Below are 12,675 nucleotides of genomic sequence, written 5' to 3' on the forward strand. Positions count from 1 at the left end.
GTATCAGAGAGGAAAGACCAAAAAGGTTCCTATTTGCAGATGACATGATTGTCTACATAGAAAATCTCAAATAATTACTGGGAAAACACACACACACAAAAACCTCCTAGAACTGATGATTATAGCAGGGTTGCAAGAAACAAGGAAAACATACAAAAATCAATTGTATTTCTATATATTAGTAATGACTACATGGATGCTAAAATTAAAATATGATACCAGTTAATAGTCACTCAAAAGTGAAATAACTAAGTGTAAATTAATGAAACATGTACAGTAATTGTATGCTGAAAAGTAAAAAATACTGATGAAGGAAATCAAAGATCTAAATACATGGAGAAACATATTATGTTCATAGATTGGCTCAGCAAATAAAATATATCTATTCTCCTCAAATTGATATACAGGTTTGATGGAATTTCTGTTACAATCCCAGCAAGATTTTTTGTAGATATAGATTATTCTAAAATTTGTAGAGAAAGGCAAAGGAACTAGAATAGCTGAAGGAATTTTGAAAAATAAGGATAAAATGGGAAGAATCAGTCTACTTTATTTAAAAATATATAGTTATAATAAACAAGATAGAATGATATAGGTAGAGATATAGGCATGTAGATCAATGTCACAGAATAAAAAAAGAAGTAAACACGTACAAATATGCCCAACTGAGTGGTGATCATTATGCTGCTGGAATCATACTCCAAGGATATGACCCTCTCATTCATGCCCAAAAAAGGAAAAAGGCTGAGTACTTGGGAAGTCCAAGGGTAAGAGGTGAAAGCAGAGAGCCTTTAAGGATCTCAAAAGCATCATTGGATAGGGAATCCCAGATTACTGGGTCTGGGGAGACTCCCTAGTCATAGCATAAAGGAATGAGGCAATCATGGAGAAATTAGGTGTCCACATCCTACCATTTCCTCTTGGTTGTCATTTTGTTTCAGGGAAAATAAAATGTTAAATAGTAGAGGCCCAGAGACAGTTTTGCCCATGGCTGAGAAATCATGACCCAGGTATCACACACACAATTATCATAATTGAGTTTTATCTCTAGCCACCTTGTGGTCCTTTCTAAGGCCTTAAGATGATATCAGTGTCCAAAAGGGAGTTGTCATAAATGTCAGAACATAGAAGGAGGTCATCTACATATTGGACTAAAGTGATGTCTCCTAAGAATTTTAACTCCCTCAACTGGACATTTAAGGTATGCAAGAAAGAGGTAAGGGTCTCAGTAAATTTTGGGGGCATAATGGTCTAGGTATATTGTGGGTTTTCACAGGTGAAGGCAAGCATGTATTGAGATTTCTTATGAAGGGGAATACTACAACAAGGCAAAACATAAATTGATGTCTATGAAATATTGGGTGTTAGAAAGGGTAGCAAACTGGATAGTGTTAGGATCAGGCACCAAAGGAAATCTATGTTTGACCATTTTACTGATAGATCTCAGATCTTAGACTAAGCAATATCATTTCCCTTTTTCTTTTTTTTTGGAAACAGGGTCTCGCTGTATTTCCCAGGCTGGAGTATGATGGCTATTCACAGGCATGATCATAGTGCACTGCAGCCTCAAACTCCTGGGCTCATTCAATCCTTTTGCTTTAGCGTCCCAAGTAACTGGGACTACAGATGTGCACCTGGCTCCATTTTGTTTTTTAATGGCCAAGATGGTTGTATTGCATGGATTAGAAGTTGTGACAAGAAGTTTTCTTATCAAATAAACTTTGGATTATTGAGCAGGGTCACTCATGTTCTTCTCATTTTAAACGATATTTGGGAATCTTGGGGAGGAGTACAGAAGAATTTATTTCTACCTTAAGGAGCTCTGCATCCAATATATGCCCAATCTTGGTGGAGTTTTTTTTTTTGCCCCTAATGAAGGAATTCTGTCTAACACTTTATTTAAATCTTTAGTTAAGTAAGTTCTAGGTTGAAGGGGGCAAAGTAACTCAGATCAGAAAAAAATGTTAGGAGACATAATCATGGAGGAGAGGAGTCAGGGACCTGTAGAAGTCCTTTAAGGGTACAATAAATTTTTAAACTCCAATTTATAAGAAGATCCTTTCCTAAGAGTTTTACTGGGGTAGTAGAAATGAGAAGGAAGTTGTGTTGAGTTTTGATGGGTCTCATAGAAACGTTAAAAGGTTGAGAAAGCAGCAAATTGTGAGGTAAATTATCAAAACCCACCACTGGTAGTTGGGTGAGTCCAAGGAAGGAAGGCAAAAAATGAAGTGGTGCCAAAGGTATCGATGAAAACTTTGGTGATGCCCTTCAACTTGTAGGGTAATTTTCCCTTGTGAATTTAATGGTAGTTGAGAGCATTGGAGGACAGTCAACAAGTTTCTGATGAGGTAACCAGAGGGCCCCCTAAGGAGGGGGGCTCAGGTTTTTATCCTTCCTCTTGCGGTCCAGGAAAACCTGGACAATGTGTCCTTCTTCCTTACAATTTTGGTGGGTGTCCCAATCAATGTGAATGTGATTTTGGAGTTTGCCACAGATTAAATTTTTCAGGTTTTTCTAACTATTTTAATGTCAATGCCATAAGCTTGATTCTGCATTTTCCAATTTTTTTGTTTTGTTTTGTTTTTTGTTTGTTTGTTTGTTTGTTTTTTGAGACTGAGTCTCGCTCTGTCATCTAGGCTGGAGTGCAATGGTGTGATCTCAGCTCATCGCAGCCTCCACCTTCCAGGTTCAAGCGATTCTCCTGAGGCATCTGCCACCACACCTGGCTAATTTTTTGTATTTTTGGTAGAAATGGGGATTCACCAGGTTGGCCAGGCTGGTCTCGAACTCCTGACCTCAGATGATCCACCCACCTTGGCCTCCCAAAGTGCTGGGATTACAAGTGTGAGCCACCACGCCCGGCCCCCAATTTTTTAAAAATACTCTTTTCATAATGTTGGGCTAATGTCTGGAGTTCAGACATGTTTGGATTGTGTCAGCTAATATAAGTTTTCTGGAAAATGTCATGGAATTCCAGTCTGAGATTATTTTCAAAGCTTGTGGCCAGAACAGAGGCAGTTTGGCAAGCCAGTTTCAGGCCCAAATACTCTTTTCATGTTGTCTCGATGGCAACAATCGAGGGTGATAATTAGCTACAGTTTCATCCCTTGTTGTTTACAATTTTGAATATATGACAAATCTAGTCTCTGTGATAGATCTGAGGGATGGATCCTCTCCTAATAATTTTTCTTTTACTTCTTTCAGTTTCTGATGAGAATTGGGGGTAGTCTGAGATCCTTGAAAGTCTTCTGGAATTGTGGTACATTTGGCTTTTTTAAACTAAAGGACCAACCAATAGGTGGATAAATTGATACAAATTGGGGAACCCAGAGAGTATACACCTAAGACAGTTCTAAATTGTTCAATACACCTTTACCTTTTCTTTTGGGGATCAGGAAAGTCTTTGTTGATGGCATGTAATTCAGACCAATACCTAGGTTTAAATGTTATCTCTTCTGTTGGACTCACTTGGGAACAGGTACCAGCCATACACTTGGCTTCATCTTCAGGAGGTGGGGGCCTTGTGAACCATACAGCTATAAGGTTGATCAGCTGGGAGTGCAACTGGTGGAGGACATTCTGGGAGAGAAGGATACAAAGGTGAGCTGAGAGGGGAATATGGGGATGCTGTTAAGGACTCTAGGGACTTACTGGACCAGAAAAACTTTTCTGAAGTCATTAAGAGCTTGAATGGTTTGAGTGAGGTATGAATTATTTGGCTGCTATTTTTCAAGTTCTTCATACCAGGTGAAACAAGTGGACAATTTTTTTTTCTTTTTTTTTTCTTTTTTTTTGAGACAGAGTTTCGCTCTTGTTGCCCAGGCTGGAGTGCAATGGCGCAGTCTCAGCTCATGGCAACCTCTGCCTCCCAGGTTCAAGAGATTCTCCAGCCTCAGTCTCCCGAGTAGCTGGGATTACAGGCATGTGCCACCATGCCTGGCTAATTTGTATTTTTACTAGAAATGGGTTTTCTCCATGTTGGTCAGGCTGGTCTCGAACTCCCGACCTCAGGTGATCCGTCCGCCTCGGCCTCCCAAAGTGCTGGGATTATAGGTGTGAGCCACTGCACCCTGCTGACAATTGTGTTTTCAAGATTTTTGTTCCTTTTTGTTCTAGGGCTCTTAGATAGACAAACTCAGATATTCTAGGAGCTCCGGAGGGGGCATGTAGGTCAAGAGAGTTTTAGGAAAATTTTCCCAGTAAGAAGGTAAACAATGCTACAGTGGCAAAGCATGTAGTCAGCAGGAGTTTCAGAGGAGGGGATTTCAGCTGGGCACAGTGACTCACACCTGTAAGATCACTTGAGCCCAGCAGTTGGAGACCCACCTGTGTAACAACATGGTCAAACCCTGTCTCTACAAAAAATACAAAAATTACCTGGGTGTGGTGGCATGCACTTGTAGTCCCAGCTACTCCAGAGGCTGAGGCAGGAGGATCACTTGAGCCCAGGAGGCAGAGGTTACAGTGAGCTATGATCATGCCACAGCACTCCAGCCTGGGCCACAGAGCGAGATCCTGTCTCAAAAAAGAAAGGGTGGGGGGGGGATTTCGGTTGATTAAGAAGTGCTCATGTCCTTGACTAATGGTACCCTTACATTTATGAAGAGAGAAAACTGGGATTCTAACCCAGCCTGTTTCTTAGAGAGACTAAACTCTTACAGAGAACCCCTGGACTCTAACCCAGTGTCTATTTATCTGGAACTCTAATCCAGCTTCTAGACCATATGCAGAATCTTAAGAATCAAAATCTAGCCCAAAATGCTTAAACCGACATTTATCCAAAACACTAGATTTTGGGGTTGGACTGAAAACAAGATGCCCAAATGAGCAAGCTGACTGGAGACAAAGTAGTAGTGCTTGCTGGGAGACCTGCTTGTCATGTCCAAGAGTCTGACAGTGTGTTTCCCATTTAGGTCCCAGTCACAGCACCGAGAAACTGTCAAAAGAGAACCAGAGCCAGACACTAGTTAAGCCAGTGTGCTCTGAGAGACCAAATCAAACTCCTCTTTATCAACTAAGACAGACCCTAAGGTTAAGGAAACAAAGTTACCTATGGGTCCAGGGTTCAGGGCCTGGCTGGGGTGGCAAATTTCTGAATTCCTACAAGAAAAACCACGCTCTTACTTAACTCTCTAGCAATAGGAACTATCAGGAAAATTATGATAACTCTAATTCACAACTCAGACCACTGTAAGTCTGATTGGACAGAGGACCAGCCTTAAAAACATTCTTTTCTGACAAGCTATTGAAGACCTTTTGCCAGTTTCAGCCACTTTATAGAGGATGGGCACAAACTGTCTTGTGTCCTATAATTTAAATTTTGACATAAAAAGCCAAATTCTACCTCATTTTAATACCAAAACCTCATCCCAAAGTGAACATGGGATGTATGTTACATACATGCTTAGCCAAGCTGCATGTGCTTGGCTCCCCTCATAAATAGTATAGCTTTCCCCCCAAAACCTACTGAATATGTAAGATACCAGCCCTGTGAGGTATAAGACCCAATCCGTCCTTCCCTTCTTTGAAAAGAGAATGCCTTTAGTCTCTCTCCATGCTGGAGATTTTCTCTTCCCAGCTTGCAGACCAGTATTGCTAATAAAGCTCTCCTTTCTACTATTTAGCCATCCTGGTGGTTTTTTGGATGACATCAGTAAAAAAATATTTTATTCAGAAACTATTGCAAGACATGGTGGGGCGTGGTGGCTCACGCCTGTAATCCCAGCACTTTGGGAGGCTAAGGTAGGCAGATCAATTGAGGCCCAGGGGTTGAGACGAGCCAGGCCAACACGGCAAAACTCCATCTCTACTAAAAGTACAAAAATTAGCCAGGTGTGGTGGCACATGCTGGTAATCCCAGCTACTCAGGTGGCTGAGGCATGATAATTGCTTGAACCTGGGAGGTGGAGATTGCAATGAACTGAGATTGGGCCACTGCACTCCAGCCTTGGTGACAGAACAAAGCTCTATCTCAAAAAAAAAACAAAAACAAAAACAAAAAACAAAAACAAAAAAAACCCAAAAAGAAGAAGAAGAAGGGCCAGGCGCATGGCTCATGTCTATAATCCCAGCACTTTGGGAGGCCGAGGCAGGCGGATCATCTGAGGTTGGGAGTTCAAGATCAGCCTGATCAACATGGAGAAACCTCATCTCTACTAAAAATACAAAGTTAGCCGAGCATGGTGGCGCATGCCTGTAATCCCAGCTACTTGGTAGCTATACATAGGAGAAGAGCAGCAAGGATGTACAAAAGGGGCAGCCTTGCTCAGGGACCTTTATGTTCATTATCAAGGTTAATGGAAGCTAAATCACAGACACTGGTTTGAAGAAGGTAATATTTTGGCCCTCTGCATCAGCAAGGAAGAGAAGAAAACTTTTTGCAGAACAATTGATTAAAATTGTGCCGTTATCTGAGGCCCTACAGCCCACACTTTACATCCCCACAGCCAGGAAGAGAAAGGGCACCCAGTTTCAATATGCAACTGGGCTGCAATATGCTTGGAGAAAACACTGAAGCTTCAACCATGACCTTTGGGATACCAACTCCAAAACCTTGAGAACCAAAAATAAAAAACTTTGAGAACCCCTAGTCTAAAGAAGGGGAGCCTCAGCTCTCCTCCAAGCCCCGGAAGCTGCTCAGTTCTTGCTGAGATGACAAAAAGTGCCTGAAGGTCATCCACATCCTCAACTTTCCTTGTGTGTCCTGAAGAGAGGAGAACAATTGCTCCCTAAGGCTACCTTCTCCAAGAAACCAGAACTGACCCCTGCAGAAATGGGCACAGCCAGTGATATGGAAGGGAAGTGCTGGAAAGGGAAGATCATAGTCCCTTTAAATGATACAGAAGGGGGTAAGGGTGAGGTCTCTGCCTAGGGCTCCATCCCCAGGCCTGTGCCTACAGACCTATGTGAAGACAGGCATTTTTGTTTTCCTGCCCAAATGTGGAATTTCCCAAGACCTTCCCTGGCCTGCCACGCCCCAATCCTGTGCCTATAAGAACCCCTAGATCCTAGCAGACACACACACAAGCTGCTGGACGTCCAGAGAAGCAGATCAGCAGAAGAAGACACAGGCAGCTAAACACAGAGAGGAGCACATCAGCGGAGTAACACATGGGCCACTGGACATCGACAGGAACGCACCAACAGGCACTGGCATGCTGCAGGCCCAGACCAGCAGAGCAACGTGCAGAGTTTGGCCAGGACACTCAGAGGAGAGCCTGGGCCACTGAGCGGCCCAACTCCAGGGGAAAACCGTCCCACTCTATCCCCTTCTGGCTTCCCTCATCTGCTGAGAGCCACCTCCACTCAATAAAACTTTGCACTCATTCTCCAAACCCAGGTGTGATTCTATTCTTCCAGTACACCAAGGCAAGAACCCAGGATACAGACAGTCCTCTGTCCTTGCAACAGAGTAGAGGGTCTAATGGAGCTTCACCAGGACACAGCCTGCAGCACAGGACCATTCCTGAGCCCCTGCTATGGGCTATTCTGGGTTCCCACAGTCCCCTGGCTTACTTTAGCCTGGGGTTGCTCCCTGGACTGGAATCCTCTCTTGAGCACCTGCCCCCTGCCGAGCTGGGCTGCAAGTTCCTGAGAGACAGGGTTGGGACCATGTCCCTCTTGTTTACTGTTTGATGTCCAGTAATTCAGTCACTATTTGTTGAATACATGAAGCTGCTGGGAGACTCGCGGCCCCTGGGTGGGATGGTCAAGTTAGAGTCCCATCTCAGGCACCTGATAGTCAGATATGCTCATAATCTCTTCTCTTTGGGGTGTGTTCATGTGTGTGTGTTTTTGTGTGTGTTTCCTGTCTTCCCTAAGGAGGACTCAGGAGCTCCCTGAGGATGTGTTTGATAAACCGGTTTTAGTTAATGCCCCAACTCTGCTCCTTAGGTGACTGGCTCTCCTCTTCACCATCTCCACCCCTGCCCAGGAAAGATCCCTCCTGAGGGGTCCCCAGCTGTTCCCTTCCCCAGCTCTGTTTCCTGAGGAAAGTTCCTGCTTCCTTATCTGGAAGATCGGGGAGTTGGGCTCCTTGAAGAGCAAGGAGCCAGTCGGTTCCATGATCTCTCATTTACCTGTGGCCTGAACACTGCCCCCTCCTGAACACCTTGGGGATCAGGAGCAGGGACTTGGTGGGGTCTAGACCCCACTCTCCCTCCATGGTGACTTGAGTTGTGGGGAGGAAAATGTCTGTTGCCCGCCCAGGCACTTCTGGGACAATAAACATACTTATCTAGACAAGGGCCTCAGCCAGAGGAAAGAAGGCTCAGAGACAGAAGGAAGCAGGCAGGAAGACCTTCCTGACAGTAAATGTAATTAAGACCAGAAACCACTTACCAAGGAAAGTATGGGTCTCCTTTTCCTGGAGATTATAGAAACCTGGAAGCTAGTGGGCCCCCAGAGAGCAGCTGGTCCAGCCCCTTCATTGTATAGATAAGAAAACTGAGACCCACAAAAGAAGGTCCCTGCCCAGGGTCACGGAGCTGCATAATGTAAGAGCAGAGACCAAGACCTGATGCTAGGACTCTCTGGCCAGATCAGTTTCCATTACTCCAAGCTGAGAGGCTTCCTTCAACCACAGGACAGCCCGGCTGATTTTCTCAAGTGTCTTTGCTGTACAGATGAGAACTTCTTGTGGTCCCCAGAGGGTAAAAGTCCTATGGGAGGGAGAGGTGAGGCCAAAGCCCCTGTCCTCAGGATGCTCAGACCCAGGTTGTTCCTTGGACACTCCCTTGCCCCTGCCGAGGACAAGAGGGACACCGTCACTCTGGCGTGGCTGATGGCTGGCTCCTTGGCTGGGGTTTGGGATCTCTCCCTAAAGACTTTCCTGTACTTGCAGTGCACCCTCCCCTGCCACACACACACACAAAAGGCCCCTCACTTGGGCAGTCAGAACCCCTTTGGGGAGCTGCTTCCAAAAGGTTCTGGACGAGGCTCACCTGGGATGTGGGGCACAGATATTCAGGAATAAAAGTTTCTTCTGGGTGAGGGGGAGACTGAGGCACATGCACTCAAGGGCAGTCACCTGGGAGGAGAGAAATGGGCCAGGGAGATCACAGAAGGTGGGATTGCACTGGTGTTGACAGATCCCGGGTAGGACCTGGACTAGTATGAGGGTGGGGGCAGGAGTGGTGGAGGCCTTTACTGCCCCCTTCCTAAAGGCTTCCCTCACCTTTCTGGAGGTAGGGCAGGTAGGGGTGTCAGAGTGTGGTCATCACGGCACACATAGGAGTTTGGACTCCTGATATGAGTTAACAACCTGACCCAGTCCCTCAGTAGCTGGGTGACACTGAGCTCTTCATTTCACTGTCTTGAATCTCAGTCTCATCTCAAAATTTGGGAACTAACAATACCTTCTGTAACTCAAAGTGGAGCTCACAGGGGTCTCAGGAAGAGCCTGCAGGTCAATGATTTCCAGGACAATCCTAGTTCCTTGTAATTTCAGGATATTCCTGAGGGGGAACTCGTAGATTAATGTGTGGACTTTATTTACATCCTGACTACAAAAAGTAAAAAAAACACCATAACATAAACCCTCCATAACATTGATGAGACATGAAACATTTAAAGTTTGGACATTTCCTGGGTATTTGATGATATTATGGAATGATTACTAATTGCTTTAGGTGTTATAATGACACTGTAGTTATGCTGAAAGGGGTTATTATCTTTCAGAGCTCCATATTGGAATACTTGTGAATCCAATGACGTGTGACTGGTCAGGAGCTGATAATCGCTGAAGCTGGATGCTGTGTACAAGAGGGGTCACTATGCCGTTCCACTTGTATACAGACTTGAAATTTTCCATAACGACATATTTTAAATATGAAGTAGCGAAGGGTGGAGCAGTTTACCCAACTGTGGCGTATCTGTTCTTTGGAAGACTTTTCAAATAGACATAATGCTGGCAAATGTAAGAAAAGCCTTGTATCCAATTTGTGAACACCAGCGCCATTGCCGATGGGTGCTTGTGACTGGAGACAGCAACTGTGCCCCCTCATTTCAGCCCCTCATTGAGCAGCATCTGTGCTGCTCCTCTCAGCCTGTGGCAGCTGGTTTGGTTGCCAGGCAATGGAAGGCAGAGACCAGAAGCCCTTTTCTTGGTAGGAAGAAAGGGGAGAGGGAGGGGAGAAGCAAGAAAGAAGCTCACAGTCAGAAGGCTTGTTCCCGCCTGAGAGTCTGGCCCAGGGGTGAGGGGAAGGGAATGGGGGTAAGGTCCTCACAACCCCCACTTTGCATGGTTTACTCCTAGGGAACAGCCCCACTTTCAGAGCTTGAAGCCCCAGAGAGACGGAGAGGGAATGCACGCACCTGCACGTCCTGTGAAGGTCAGGGAGATCTGTGACTAAGGAAGATGCCAATTAGCACCAGTCCACAGAGAGCTCTGGACAGACCTCTCCTGGGTACTTCTAAACTCTTATTATTTCAACAATTCTAGGAAAGCAGCTCGTCAAATGGAAAAATCTGCATTGGTGATCACCCTGAACTGGGGCCATCCCAGAAGGCAAGAGGGCAGGGGTCTTCTTAGGCAGTGGAGAAACGTGTTCTTCCTGTCCTTCGGGGAGGGGAAGCAGAAGCCTCTGGCGCTGCACAGTGGGCTGGCAGTCTCATGGGTGCTGACTAGGTTGGGGAGCCCCACGTTCTGGCATTGCTTCAGATCCGGCTGTCACCGAAGGCTGTGTGGGCCCGAGCCTGTCCTGACTCTCAGTTTCCTGATCTCTAGCAGGGAATTATCTTATATGGTCTCTTGCCTGTCTTCACTCTCAAATGTACTAGATTACGACACGCTCCCCGACTTCCACCCCGGGCAGGAATTGCTCTCACCCAGGGTTATAGGAGCCTGTGTGGCACACCCTACTCTCACCCACCAGGCCAGACTGAAGAAACCAACACAGCTGGTTACCTCTGTCCCTCTTCAGTGAGGGCACTTCCCAGAGCCACCCTGTTGTGATCATGGGCCGCCTCCTGGTGGCCTGGGAGGTGGGATTCAGAGGGGCTCTAGGCAGGCAGGTTGGGGGTAAGATCAGCAGCAGCCCCACTGCTGCTTGAAAAGATCGACTTTTCAAGAACAGACATCTGAGACAGAGTGTCTGTGCTGAATGAGGAAAACATCAGGAAGGCCAGCTGTCTATAGCTGAGCGAGAGCAGGGCCCAGACAGCCCCCTCTTTCTGCAGCATCTTTGTGGCTCCTGGTTGCTAGGAGCAGGCGCTTCTGTTACTAAGCAACGGGAGCCCGTTGGATTAAAACCAATTTCCTGAGCTCTCTAAAAGGGGGAGGGAGAAGAGGTGGAATACAGATGGTCTAGGGAATATCATGTTTGCCCTCAAGCTTAACTGGATGTTGGGGGTGGAGGGTGAATATGTACCAGGTACTTAGTATAAAGACTGAGAGTCAGAATGGAATTAAGATGCTGATTAGAGCAGTAATGAATGCTAATGCTGCTCCTTTGCAAAACCCCAGGAAAGGCATGTGGTCCCTGGGGGTGTTTCTAAACTCTTATTATGTCAAAAATCCTAGATGTCACCTGACTTGGCTGGACAAAACTGGGCAGAGTTCCTTCTTCAAATACAGAGGATCAATGCATTTTAAGCTCAATGGGCCCCCAAGTGTCCTGGAGTTTAACCACTTGCTGAATGACAAAGGACCCCCCACCCCCCATCTCTGCTTAGATATCCTCTTTGATGACTGGGTGCTTACTTCCTCCTGAGACAGGCCTTTCTGTATCTCCTCCCCGCCGCTCCCCCACCCCCCCACCCCCGACCTGGTGGAGTCTGGCTCTAGTCACCCAGACTGGAGTGCAGTGGCGCGATCTTGGCTCACGGCAACCTCCGCCTCCCGGGTTCAAGCAATTCTCCTGTCTCAGCCTCCCGAGTAGCTGGGATTACAGGCATGAACCCAGCTAATTTTTGTATTTTTAGTAGAAACAGGGTTTCACCATGTTGGCCAGGCTGGTCTCCAGCTCCTTACCTCGTGATCCGCCCGCCTTGGCCTCCCAAAGTGCTGGGTTACAGGAGTGAGCCACTGCGCCCGGCCCCTTTCTGTTTCTTATCAGTAGAAAGTACTTTGTTCTGTGGAATCCAAGTCAGTCTCCTTGTGGCTCCTTCCGGCAAGGAGCATTGGGAGGAAGGAGCGAGGTAAGGGGAGGAGGGCAGCCACTCCAATCTGCTTTGCTATAGAGATCTGTAACCTCTAGTTTCTGTGACCCCCCAACCTCCATCACTAGCCACCTCTCAGGGGACAAGCCAGGCTTGAAGGGTAGGACAGCCCTCACCACAGTTTGCAGGCCTCTGATCCCCTACTTTCCATTTGGTCTTTATGTGCATAGGGGTATATTGTAATCTCCTTAAAGGGTGAACTGCTACTTTTGATGAATTTGCAGAGTCCAGGACACAATTCTTGTCTCAGACTTCTTTCACTGCCTTGCTCAGACAGGGACCTCCTGGCTCAAGACCATGTCAGTGGACAGGTGTTTCTCCCTCTAGTAGGGTTTCTGTTTTCAGGAGGACTGGCTGGGTCAGGAGGAGAAGGCAATGGGTCCTCTCCATGCTAAGTACTGGTCTTTGATCCTGAAGGTCTTCAGGTCTTGGCTCCTGATTTCTGAGCAGGACTCTTTCCTGCTCTTGTGCCTGTCTCGGCTTCGGCAAGCTCAGCCCAGGTGGCAGACCACTTTT

This window comes from Macaca mulatta, chromosome X (genome assembly GCF_049350105.2).
Source record: "Macaca mulatta isolate MMU2019108-1 chromosome X, T2T-MMU8v2.0, whole genome shotgun sequence".
Lineage (NCBI taxonomy): Eukaryota > Metazoa > Chordata > Mammalia > Primates > Cercopithecidae > Macaca > Macaca mulatta.